The sequence below is a fragment of the Grus americana genome, chromosome 1, assembly GCF_028858705.1.
Source record: "Grus americana isolate bGruAme1 chromosome 1, bGruAme1.mat, whole genome shotgun sequence".
NCBI classification, from domain to species: domain Eukaryota; kingdom Metazoa; phylum Chordata; class Aves; order Gruiformes; family Gruidae; genus Grus; species Grus americana.
The window spans coordinates 116,109,337-116,122,556 of record NC_072852.1 but is presented as its reverse complement, the minus strand read 5'-3'; the positions used below and the strand labels follow the sequence as shown (position 1 = coordinate 116,122,556).

Below are 13,220 nucleotides of genomic sequence, written 5' to 3'. Positions count from 1 at the left end.
GATTACAGGTAGCTTGTGTGTGCCAGCAGCAACATTTTGAAAGGATGAGCTCTCTCCCTTGATGTAACTGCAATCCATAGATCCCACCAAGGTTGGTCAGTTCATGAAATCCAGGGCGGTAATCATCTCCTGAGCAAGCTGGGGTTGCTGGTGCACAAACTGCCTCTCTGCTACATGCTTGTGTCCCATTTGACTACAGATTTGTTATTCTAGAGGCAAAGTTTAATCTGTCCAAAAGAAATTATTGTGCGAAACTTCTACAGTCTTCAGTCCTCGTCCATTGCAACGTGTCTGAGAGACAGGTTACCCTGGCATGCTCCTTCAGCTCCCGGGCCAGCACCAGTCATGCTGGGACAGCGGGGACCTGCCTGCTGTGCATCTCTCTGTCCTGGCACATCCCATGCACACGCTGGGGGCTGGCTGCTTGTAGGCGGATTGCCCTGCTCGAGCTGAGTACCAGGGCTTGCTGCCTGTCTCAAGGCCATTTGCAAAGGGGAGAGGGAGCGGGAGGAAGGGACAGTCTGTTTTAACCTTGCCTTGCTTGTTTTGTCAGGATGAAATTACTGTGAATACGACTATTTGAATTTATGATTTTTTTAACCTACCCTTTTCTGCCCGTGAACATAAATCATGTCCTTTAACAGCCTCTTGTTTTGCCACATGAGACAGTCCTGTTGTTTTCGCCTCTCAGAGTGAAGCTCTCTGCTTCATTGTGTCTGCCTTGCTCTTCTTGAAGGTAGTCTGGCCTGTATTAACCTTTGCCACGGATGACGAGGATTGCGCATGTTATTCCAGATGAGGTCAATATCTTCTGTGGCAGCATTCACTCCTGTTTCTGGTGGGCAAGTCTTGCTTGGTACGTCTTTTGATTACATTTGCTTCTTTGTCACTTCTATCACGTCGGGGGCTTATGGTCCTCTGGGATCAATACAAAAGGTCTCTGATGTATTGTGACTTTTTCTAGCTTTGTGTCATCAGCACAAGTCACTGGTACATTTTTTTCTTTGTGCGTCATCATTGAAATCATTAAAAAACCTGATCCCTTGAGCCAGATAATTCTCCTTTCAGCACAAGCTCTTCGCAGAGTTTCTTATGCGTATCATAATTCCTATGCCAGTTTTCATCATCTTCAGCTTAACTAGTAGTTTCCTGGAAAGATCTCTTCTGCCCTTTCCTCCCCTGGAAAATGGTTCATCTTGTTGGAGAAAGAGATCAGAGTAGGGTATCACAATTCATATTGCATTTTATTCAATTTCCTGTTTCTTCACATGTCGTTCCCTGTTCCGTCTCTCAGATGTGTTCTCCAGCCTTGCATGCCATTGAAGCCAGAGAGATGGGTATGTCCTTGCTGGGATCACTTGTTCTCCAGTCCCAGGCAGGATCCTGATCCGCAGGTTTTAATATAAAAATTCTTGTCCATATCCCTGTGGTTGCTTGCACCGCTTCTCTCATAGTTTTGGGATGCAGATTCAAAATTCCTGCTGACTGGCGCATTTTAAACTCTTTGAATTTTGCTCCTCAGATACCTCAGAGGTGTTGATTCACATGCCTTGCTCCCCCGTGCCCTTACTGAAAATGAAGGCAAAGCATTAATTTTATTTTAAGGCCACACTCAGAGCTGACGGGTTTCAGCTTTCCATCATGAAGCTACCTTAGCCTGACTTTTGATGGTTTTGGCTTTTCCTCTCAAAAACATTTGTTGATTGGTCCATTTTTCCACTCTGTGGCAGGACTCTGTGCTCCCTGCTTGCATCTTCCCAGGGTGGGGGCTCACCCACTGAGCCCCAAGGGTGTCTTCCCCTGAGATTACCATCCCTCATGGGTTTTGCCCCCTCTTAGTTAAAGAAACAACACCCAACGTGTGGCCTTTGGTGTTGTGCGTTCCTCTGGCGGGGGAAGAGCTTTCAGCAGGAGCTGTGTCAGGAGATGTGATGTACGAGTTGTGAGTAAAACCGGTAAACCCAGATAAACTTAACTGTGGTGCGGATACATCTCTGCGACGGCGTTTGAGTGATCAGGTTCTGTCAGGACGTGCAAGATAAAATCTGAGTGCTTAATTTAACTTTGGCAGTGGCAAACTGGTACAGACCAGCCAAGTTTTGCATGAATGTTTTCTTTTTTTTCTGCGTGCTGTAGAAACGGCAAGGGTTTCTACTATGATAATGCCAGGCTGAGAAACCTGCTCTGTTGCGGTTGGTATCATCACACTAGGTGAAAACAGCAGTCATTTGGTCATATGCTCACTTGCCTCTCCTCCCAGGCTCTGAATAAACAGTAGTTATAATTCCCAGTGTTGAGTTTTGTGAGGCACAGCTGCCTCTTCACCTGGGGCTCCTTTTTGTTTCTCCCGTCCTCTCTGGCAGCCCCGGCGGGAGCGCTCAGTGCAGGCTGAGGCTGGCAGTCCTATTTTTTGGCCTGGGTGAACTCCTATCTTGGGCATCTCCGCCTTTTCCCATCCTGCTATCATTTCCACCTGGAGATGCCAGAGCAACCCAGCCATGGCATCGGCGACATGCCAGGCAATAAGCGCTCTTATTTTCAAGAAGCGTGTGATATTTAGCCTCTGCTTTCTGTTGGGTAAATGTGGCTTTCCTCCTTGGAGTTGCTCAGTGCCCTTTTAAATTGGGGATATGGCCATCTTGGGTTTTTCTGCAGTGGATGAGAGCTCTGTATTTGTGCTTCGCAGAGAGCAAAGGAGTGATGGGAAGTCTCCCCGGCTTGCCTGAGGTGGCACAGGAGGCAGCAGGCTGCCAGGTGGGAACTGAGCCCTGCTCTGCAGCGCTGCGGCTGCCGGCTTCTCCATCCTAGCCCAGCGCAGTGGCCCTGGCAGGCCATGTCAGTGAAGACCAAGTCTTGTGAGATACTGATTTAAAAGTAGGACCTTACAGAGAGAGATTCTGGTACCAAAACTTCCGCAAGGCATGCTATAACCTTAAAAGGACATCCTCCGCTTTGATCCTTTTCCTTGTTATACTTCCCTTGTGGCCTCATCGCGAAGGTTTTTGTTACTTTTACGTCCTTTCTACTAATTATATAGCATACCCTATAATGCTTTTGTACCTTAGTGAGGTACCTCGTTCTCCGTCAGAGAGAATGTGACCAAAATGCGAAAGCTACTCCGATTGTGCATTCGCCCGAGTTTAATTTGCTGCCTGTTTTTTCATAGACCTCTGGAATCCCTCCCTGGTATTTAAGTCAGTGTATCTAAAATTAGATACTCGTCTTCATATCTCAGGCACCATCTTAATGATCTGTGTGAGGTCTTTGGCATTGCTTGAAAATCAGATTACTTACCTCTGTGCTTAAATGAGGATATACACGAAACGTTTCCTTTCCAATTCCCCCTCCCCTAATTATCGGTCTTAATTTTTTTCCGCAACATTTTAATCCTTCACATCTTGCCTGCAGTGGCTCCCCAGTCACTCAAGCCAAGGGTTTCAATTTTTATTGCCGGAGATCATGGCTCTGGGTGGTTCTTCTGTGCATGCATGGTCTGCTGTGTGCAGCTCCGCTTCTCCCTCCTCCCTCCTCGGCTGCCCATCCTCAGCTGCGCAGTGAGTGCTTGGGTGGATCCATTCAGGGCTCTGTCTCCTGGTCTGAACATTTTCTTGTTACTTCTAAATAGTGTTTTTTTAATTCACTTGGCACATCTCATCCTCATTGTGTATCAGCAGTTCTCTGCTCATTTGGCACAAGCAGAAAGCACTTTTCAAGCAAAGTGTAATAACAATAATGCATAACCTTAAGGTAAACAAACAAACCACACCTTATTTTTATTTCAGCTGCATTTTGGGCATTCTTTTTTTAAGTAACACACAAACACGCACGCATTCCTTGTAGCTACCTTTCTCATTCTCATCCTCCATGGAGGCCAAGTGGGCTCCTCCTTCCCTGCAGCTCCCCAGAGCGGGTTATAAAACCTCTCCGCTTCCCAGGATGCAATGCGCAAGCTGCTGTTCGTCTGCCCCACAGGCTCCAGGGAGTTGCCCTTGTGGCTTCCCATAGATTTGCTTATGTCTGATGATCTGAAATTAGACTCCTTTCCCTGCTTTGCCCTTTTCTGCAAACGTGTAAAACCTTGCAGATTTGCCCTAGGGAAGAAAGGGGGATTTTCCCACCATTAAAAATAAAACAGAAGGGAAGGGGAAAGACTTAAAATGCATTCAGATACTTGTAACAATGATTTAAAAACAAACAAACCCACAACCATGTCAATTATTCACATCCCCTCGTATAAATATAGAAACCCTGAAGAGGGGGCTTTCCCTTGGGCTGCCTGTGCTTCTCTTCCATTAATTTATTATCAAGGCCCCACAATGCTTTGTCAGTGCTATCTCCTGGTTTTGTTTTCTTTAGCTGTGATTTGGGGGTGGTTGACTGTTGGCTATACAGAGGTTTTAGGTCTTCTGATGGACCTTCCTCACTCCCTCTCTTTCTGCCCTTTCTTCCTTCCCTTAGAAATTCTCATAGGTGTGGTGCTACAGCTGGAGGAAGAAGGCTTCCCACATCTTTCCTTTATGAGTTCTCCACAAAGAGAACGTGGGTTTATTTTTCTTTCCCCTCCTCTTCATCTGGAGACATCACCCAGCATTGTTCTCCTAACTGTGACAGACATGAAGGTTGAGTGTTAGGGAGACGCTTGCAAAGAGGTTTTGCAATTCCAGCTCTGCCGGCCAACTCTTGTGGACCTGTGGATGGTCCCCCCAGCCTTGTCTGGATGGTCATCATTGTCTGACTCCAGTTTCAGGAGCAGCCATTCTCTTTGACAGGTAGTATAAGCCGTAGTTGGTTTAAAATTTGTTTTTCTCTCAAACTAAAGGTTTCTATGATATTTTATATGTCATAGAAAGAAAACACAAAAAGGAGCATGTTTGTCATTTATTTTCACTGGTTTAAAACTCAACTAGCTTCTTCGATCCACTGGAGTTGGTCTTGCAGCTCAGTGTTGTACTACATACAACATTGAGAATGGGGAAGCTTGGAGCATTTCTGAATTACATTTCTGAACCCATGCGTGCACCCAGCCCCCTCATGGAAAGCCGTCTCAGGCAAAGATCTAGGCAAAGAGTAGCCTCCATCCATCCATCCATCCATCCATCCATCCACCCACCCACCCATCTCTTGTGGGTTTTATTTTGTGGAGGGCAGCCCAGGGGTATGGGGTGGGGACAACCAGAGTTGTTAGGGCACCAGGACCCTGGAACATACTAGAGCATTTACCTTCTTCTCAGGGTAGGTTATTTGATTGATTGATTTCAGTAGCAATTCATATTAACTAGAGGTAACAAAGGCTGACAAAGTGTGGCCTCCAGTTACAAATAAAGGGCCTGATTCTCCATTTCAGGAGACGGGATCGAACAGCAGAGTTACAATGGCACAGAACTGGGATCGTGGGTGGGGAATGCAGCCCAGAGCCACTGATTAATATTAAATAGTTTCTGTATGAAATGACTACTGCTTTCTGTCTATGTATATACATCCTGATGGCTTATGGTAGATTTACCAAGGGCTTCTCAAAGCTTAATGACCAACTGATCTCACATCTGCAGTTGCATTTGGAATCTGACAAAAACGATGCATCATAAAATCAGAAAATAAAAATAGAATTGAAAGAGAGCTGTCATCCTTCTAGCCAACTTTTCATGTTCACTGGACAAGGGGATATACTTGCATACTAATTTTTCCTTGCTGGAAAGAAAGGGTTCTGCTTTGAAAAGAAGACTTTTAGAAAACTACAGCTTCCATAGTTTTCATCCATTAATGTTCACGTACGGTGTCCGCAAGCAAAAAGAAAACAAGTGTGCTGGTTTTTTTCCTAATCTCTTGGCATTGCAAACTCCTCCCAGCATGTGAAAGTCAAACCTCTCTTTGCTGTACCTAGAATCACAGGTAGCAGATGTGATGAATAACAAGGTGCTCCTTTAATATATTCTGCTTCCCTGCTATGCATTCATTTAATCCATTCATGGTGGTTTGCTGCGAGCTTCCTCAGTTTGGATTGACCTACGTTGCTGTGTGATGAGCCCTGTGAGAACTCCTTGGCCTGATTTTTCAAGGCACCGTTTTGTGGCTATGAAATAAATACAGCTGTGCTACTTCCAAACCTTCAAAGAACAAGAGGAGTTGCATTGATGTATGTAGACATCAGCATAGCTGCATGCATACATGCATCACAGATGTATACATATGTGTGTGTGCATGTATGTTTGCAGGAGTCAGCTCTAAGACTATTTTGTCTTGAGCATAGAAGTTTGAAAATCTTGATTTGATGTTTCTTTTTGAATGAGGTGAACTGTTCCACATGTGAATGTTTACAACTTTCCATCTACCCTGAGAACAGTTACGGGTGAGTTACCGGTGGTCTGAATGTGCGGTCGGCTTCCCCCTTGGTCAGGCTCCACTGACAGAGTAAGTGTCCACAGGAGCAAATGCGTCCTGTGCGGGGAAGGGCTCTGTGCTGGGAAGCAAGCCATGGAGCTGTGCTTGTGTCTGCTTCTGCCTTTCCTCCTGGTGGAGGAGCATGGGCATCCCCTTTTGCCAAGACTTTGTCGGAGGGAAGTCCTTGTCTGAGGCTGCTTTGGCACTGCAGACCTCCAGAATTTCTGCTGCGGCAGAGCCTGGGCTGTTGGGGTGAACCGGGAAGCACAGGGGCGATGACTATTCCAGTGCGTATTAATGGCAAAGAGAAGTATAAAAACCTCATGTTCTTTTTGAAAAGTATGACTTGGTTTCATTTGGCAAAGACTCTCCCAAAGTTACTAGGGAAAAAGCTACTTGTAAAAGTTACTAGGAAGAAAGCTTTTCAGGAAAGAATCTGTGGGTAATGATAAATCTTTCTCTTCTGGAGGAAGAGAGGGATTCTCTTCTCATCTGCTCATGGCAAAGGCTATTGCCAGCCCTTCAGATGTACTGGAGAGTAGCGAGGATTTGGATAATCCAGTACCCAGTTGTAAACATCTACTTTAGATCTTCCCACCTTTTTAACAAATGAGTGCAAGAAGAGAATGATTTTTGTCAGGGGAGCATAGGCAGTGTGTGGAGCAGGCAACATTGTAGTTGGTTTCTCACAGAAGTCACCAGCGTTTGCTTCAGCCCAGAGCATATTTTTCTGAGTGAGTTGCAAAGTCCTCAACAGCCGCTTCAGGATGGAAAATTTGATAAAGTTTGGCTATGTCTGGTTTTTTTACTTCTTTTGGACAAGTTTTCTGGGGCAGCAGCAGGCAGATCTGAAAAAAGATGGTCGCAATGCCCTTTGGAAGTGAGGAATGCACATTGCAGGGTTGCTTATCGTGTGGTGGATGCAGGTGGGAAGCCTCCTGCCTGTGGGACCTTGTTTGTCAGCAAGATTCCCGTCTTGCAAATTATTGGCAGCTGGCATGGTAATGAGTCCATTTCAATATAAATGAGCTTCATTTTATTAATTTCTGCCAGCTCCTGAGCAATTCATGAACTGCTTTTCAAATCTTAACCAACAGCTTGGGGGAAGAGGGGGAGGTGGGGAGCAGAGAGGGGACCATGAAGGAGGGAGAAAGAAGATGAGAATGTTTTTAATTTAGAAAGGAGCCGGTGACTCTCATCTCTTTTGAGAATCCAGCCAAGACTGAGGATCACAGTTTCCCCACCAAGCAGCTCTAATAACATGAAGGGCATCAGTAATCTCTTCCAAGGTTTTTTGTTCCTTGAGACATTTGGAAAAGTTTGTAATTGCTCAAAACTCTGCGTGCAGTGTTGAGTTGATGTTTCACCGCTGGTGTTTGGCTGGGAGAAGAGGGAGTTGGGTGATTCGAGAGCACCCAGCCCTCCGGAGAGCGCGTGGTTCTTGGTATCTCACAGGACTGGCCCTTGAGCTGCCGTACTTGCAAGGGAGCTTGCCAGTGGTATCAGGCCAAGAAAGGGCTGGGATTTGGTACCCACACAAGTGGACACGTGTGTAACTTGAGGACTATTCTTCTGACTTGTCTTAAATCTAAATAGGTGCAGACTGGTCTCTTGTATCCCCGCCTTAGTGAATGCAATTAACCCAACGATCCTTTCACCGTGCACAAAAATGCATGTAAATGCTCTGCCCTACATGTCTGATTTGCCCTTGAAAAATGTTAATGAAATCCCTGCTCAGATAACCGCCCTTTTCATAAATTAGACAGTCTGCGCAGAGAAATCTCCTCTGAGGTCTTCCAGTTTCGGGCCTGTGCCCTGGGCAGTGGGGTTCCCCCTTGCTGCCAGAAGTTACACCCTGGTTTACTGGAAGGTGCCTTTCTTGGCGATTGGCTTTGGATGCAGGTGTGTTTTTGGACCTGAGATTTTCTAGCCCTGCCTGAGACAGACCGTCCTCAGCAGGGGCATGCTAATGTCTATGGGGATTTTTATTGTGCATAGTGGTGGGAAGAGGAATTCTCTGCATTCAGTACTTTGGGCTGACGGTGCTTGACTGGGTTTTTCATTTATTCTGCCATCATCAGATTCATCATTCAAATTTAAGCACAGCATTCACATGCTGTATTGCACGGTGTTTCTTAGGTAAGTGATGATAACAGGACCTGGCAGAAGATGCCCTCCTGTATAGCCCGTTCCTGCTAACCCTTTGTCTGATTTTTTTTTTTTTTTTCTTTCTCCCCTCTTTCTCCCCAGGTTTTTGGCATATAGTCATAGACTCTGACGCGAGAGTAATGGAGTCGCTGAGTGGCAGGCGCTGACAGCTTCTGCAGTCCCAGTAACTGTTCATTTTGGTATCATTTGCAATTCTATACCTCTAAATGCCACAGCTCTTTTGGGGAAGGTTGCGCTGGACACCAGTACTGCCTCGGAAGGTACATGTGTGTCCGTATACTTGTCTTTAGGACTTTGCTGTGTTGTATAATGGTTCGCGGGGAGGGGAAAAATTGGATAAGCTGCATGGGGATTATGGTTACGCCCGTTTAGCAATACAAAGGCATTTAAATGGCTATCAAGCAGCTACTGATGAGATCTCTTCCTCCCTCTCTCCTCCTCTTATTTGAATTGCCTGCAGGGCCTTTTTGGAGTCCATCCCGTGCTTTAACATATGTAAGAGCGGCTTACAAAAACGAAATGGCTGGTTAAAAGGTTCTGATTTGAAAGCAATTAAATATGCTGCTGGAGTTTCCGAGAAACTCAAAGGCTTAGCGTGGAATTTCAGCCTCTCTCTTGCCCTTTTGAAAAAGCACATTTTAATTACAATAAAATGTGTATGTTCACACTTGGTTATTAGTCTTGTACATTTTTCTATGTGGTTCTTGTGAGTTCAGTAAAAATCTTTGTTGTTGGTTGGCAGATTTTAGCAAAAGTTTATTTCTGTAGGCTCATTGCTTGCTGTGGATTTAATCATTGTTCTGGTTCTCACAGCCTTCAAGCTCCACTCCAGGAGAAAAATAAAGATTTGTCACCAGGGCCTCCCACTACAATCTAATTTTAAATTTGCAATCTGTTGTCTTGCGAGGTGCTTCAAATTTGATTGGAAAGTTAATATATATCAGATTTTCTTCTGGAATCCAAAGGCCCAACTTTTTGCAAGTTTGAGAGTTAGTAACTTAGGTTTAGTTGAAATGAGTATTTTGGTTTTGTAATTATTTTAAGAAATATTTAATATTGGGGAAAGGGAAGATAATGGAAAGTAACTGTTTTCAAAGACAATTTATTCTTTGATGCGGCCATCATCAGTGGTCATCTAGAGTGTGATCATCTTTATGTGTAACCTTTTTATGTAAGACACATCCAGCAAAATCTCAGCAGTTCAGCTAGAGTTCAGTCTGTCTGTCCAGGGTAGCTGATGTAGGGAACACTGTTTTTTTCCAAAGCTTTCCTGCAGAATTTGTGTTCTGCTTGCTGATATCCTACTGTTGATATCAATCTTTAAGTTTTAATTTAAAAAAAAAAAAAAACCAAAAACCACAACTCAAACCCCTGTACTGTCACTTGACGTGCACGCTGGCTAAAAAGTGACTTTCCTGGCCCTGGTCCCTCGAAGACTTTCACAATTTTGCCATTTTCCCTGCTCTGAAGTGGGAAGGAACAAATCTTCTCGGAGAGGGCCCTGTCCCAGCCGATAGCACTGTGGTCAGGTTGCCTCTCGAGGATATGGAGGAACAAGTTGCCACCCCTCATTTGCCTGACTTGGGCTGCAGATATGAATCTTGATCTTCCGCGTCTTCGGCAAGCCACTGAGTCACCCAGCTGGTGCCTCGTCCAGGAGACGTGCCTGTCTCCCCGCTTCGGTTTACAAATCTCTCCCTCTTGGAGCAGAGGAGCCTTTCATCAAAAGCGGTCTATTCCCATGAAAAGTTTGGGTTTTGATGAATTGACATTTTCTGCTGAAAAATTTCCAACTAGTTCTGCTTGCAGTGCATGGTCTGTGTGCGCTAATCTCTGCTAGCTTTGGAGAGTAATTCAGAACAGATTTTTGACGCGTCGCAATCCTTGGTCAAGCGCGACAGACCTGTTTAAAGCATCAAGACATGTCACACTTGATTTATGTTGTATCCTGGTGGTACCTTGATAGGTCTTTAATGGTCACCTTTGGATTTGGTGGGTGAGCTAACAAGGGGAGCCTTTGTCCTACCGGCATTTGCGTGCAACTCCCATTAACATTACTCATTTTCTTAATTTGATACAGATTTTTTTCATTGACTGTGCTAAATTCAGTTAAGCCGTAGACAGGCAGCATCTGGCAGCTGTAGCTGGAGCAGTTTAAGACGTTTCTGCCCCCGGGGTGTCTGCCTGCTGCCCCTGGGAGGGGGAGTTTGGGGCTCCCCTCCCCTGCCCAGCGCCTGCTCCTGCTAGCTGAGGACACCGGCATCTGCTGCAGCGCGAATTCACATCTTTCAGGGCTGCCCTTCCACATCTGCCTGAGCTGACCTTACAGCTCACTGCTGCCAAAAGATGGGGGAGGTGCCACTCGCTGTCCCCTGTTCCCCAGCTCCCGCGTCACCTTCCAGCCGTGCTGCCCCGTCCTCGTCCCGCTGTGTCCCCAGACGGGCACCCTTGTGCTGCCTCTGGCACATGCCAGTTGAATTCACTATCACAGCAAAAATAAACTAATAGAGTAAGTCTTTCCCCCCCCCTCTTTTTTCCCCCCTTGGGTTTTTTTTCTGCTGGTTTAGCAGACTCAGCTGCATGAGCACCTGAATTGGTTGATGGAAATGCTCAGCCGGAAATGCAGAGGCGACGCAGAAATGGGGGTGAGAAGGTAGGAGGTGGGGTCCCTTCCAGGGGCAGCTGTTTTTCTTAGGCACCCCACAAGCGGCCACCCTCAGCTTTACCCGGTGGGGTTGACCGTCCCCACTCAAGGTGGGCTCAGCCTGTTGTGCCCTGCGTCTCCCAGGGGAGATTGCCTCTGACGAGAGATGGTGACAAACTGCGCCGTCTTGCATCGCTGCAGCTGGATCAGCTGCACTGTTCCTGCCTGTGGCCCCACTGCACCCACCGTGAAGAACGTGCAAACCTGCAGCGTAACGCCGGGGAAATCAGTGGGATTAGAGTAAGGCCTCTTCAGTCGTCCTTCCTAGGTGCAGGAGCGAGGTATGGGCTAATTGCTGGGATAGATAGCCGTCTGGGGGATTTGCAAATGCGTCCTCACCTAAAGCACCAATCCATGGAATTAAAAAGGGACAACTCTTTACTTTGAAGTCTGTCACTTCTTGCCACTATCTAGCAGATACTTCTCATTGTGTGAAATCGCTCAGTAAACATTCCTGCCGCCATCTGCGGAGAAAAGACTTCCCTCCTTCCACGAGAGTGTTTTCTAGCAGTGTTATTTCCTCACGGGATGCAGCCTGACTGCTGCTCCTTTCTGCGCCAAGACATTTGTGGTTCTCTTGCTTTTTGACTGGGTGAAATTTTGCCCGGTGTGCATGGAGACTACGTTGAGGTGGTGGCACAAGGCTGCTTTCCGTAGCCACGCTGCCCAGTGTTTTCATCAGCAAGTGTGCCTCGCTGTGCGATGTGCGGGGGATGCTCCTGCCCTTCAGCAGCTCTGTTTCTGAAGGTAAAGAGCCACTTTTCAATCATTCAGGGTTTCAAGAGCACTTTTAAAACTGCTCTTTCTCCTTAGATAGGTACTGAAGTGATGGCTGCATGGCTGGAGACTGGGGTTAAATGGTTGCATGCTCTGATGGGCTTTGCAGCCAGTGGAAATCCTGTCGAATGAAAGTGTGGTTAGCAGGAATCTCAGAATCAAAGCAGCTGAAAGCATTATCCTGTGAGGGTTTCTTTTGCAAGATGGGGAGTGTTGAGATCTGGTTTTAGACATCAATGTGGAAGACAAAGTGCAGTTTTTGTGCTACAAAATGTTTTAGAAGCAAACGCTAGCTGACATTTGTTTTTCCATCCGGGCCATGTCAAAGGGCTGTAGATTTTAAGGAATAATAGACCCTGTCCAGGGATTTATAATGCTGTCATTTTTTTTTAGATTAAAACTTGCCCTCTGTTCAGCGCATTTATTTTTCTAAACGATGCATGATAACCAAGTTTCATGACAGTCAATGGGAGTTCAGCCATTAATTTCAGTAGATGTAGGGTATTTCCTGGTATAGTTTACTTGACATGCGATTATATTTATTTTAGATACAGAAATGTCCAGATATTTATGGAAGTGCCTATTGCTCCAGCACTGAACAGATTTTTAGCCTCAGACACAACCTGCTTAGCTGAGTAGAAGGGTAGAGACGCGCAGTCCTCAGACTGTCGTCGGAAGTATCGCTACAGAAATTCAGTTCCACCATACGTGTCCAGGGCAGCCTATGGCAGAACTGCTGTGCCTGTGTTTAGCACAATCGATTCCTTGCTTTCTGTGTAATTTATGTAGGGCTAATTCAGTTCTGTGCAGCAGCGATAGTGTGTATTTAGATAGTGAGGGAAAATACACGAGCACATTGATTCTGTCAGTATCTGGCTCAATACCCATCGGAGCATCCTGTTAAAGGAGAAGAAATCGCCCCGAGAAATTAGAAACTCCAGATTATTTTACTGTCAGGGCAGCTTTTTTTTTTTTTTTTTTTTTTACCCAGCCAAGAACTAATAGAAATACCTCAAAATGAGGAGGTTTTGCCTTGGAATTTCTGTTCAAGATTTATGGACTATGTATCTAGATGTAATTGTCTTGTGTGTAATTCAGGATCTCCTATTTAATTTTGAATGGCCATGTACTTTAGCATTTACTTTTCATGTTCTTCTTGCTCTTTGGCCAGAAGGAGCCAATACTACTGATA

The 13,220-nt window shown here is 45.7% G+C and overlaps 1 protein-coding gene across 19 annotated transcripts in view; it reads left to right on the top strand.

The window, feature by feature from the left end:
* The window catches only part of TIAM1 (TIAM Rac1 associated GEF 1), a 191,008-nt gene that overhangs the window by 92,656 nt on the left and 85,132 nt on the right, over positions 1 to 13,220 (top strand). For 8 of the 19 annotated variants that reach the window (XM_054839247.1, XM_054839258.1, XM_054839219.1 and 5 more), the window contains one exon: positions 8,629 to 8,807. The exons of the other annotated variants lie outside the window; for them this stretch is intronic. The gene's annotated coding sequence lies outside the window, so the exon portion shown is untranslated. The remainder of the gene's footprint in view (positions 1 to 8,628; positions 8,808 to 13,220) is intronic. 19 annotated transcript variants of the gene reach the window in all.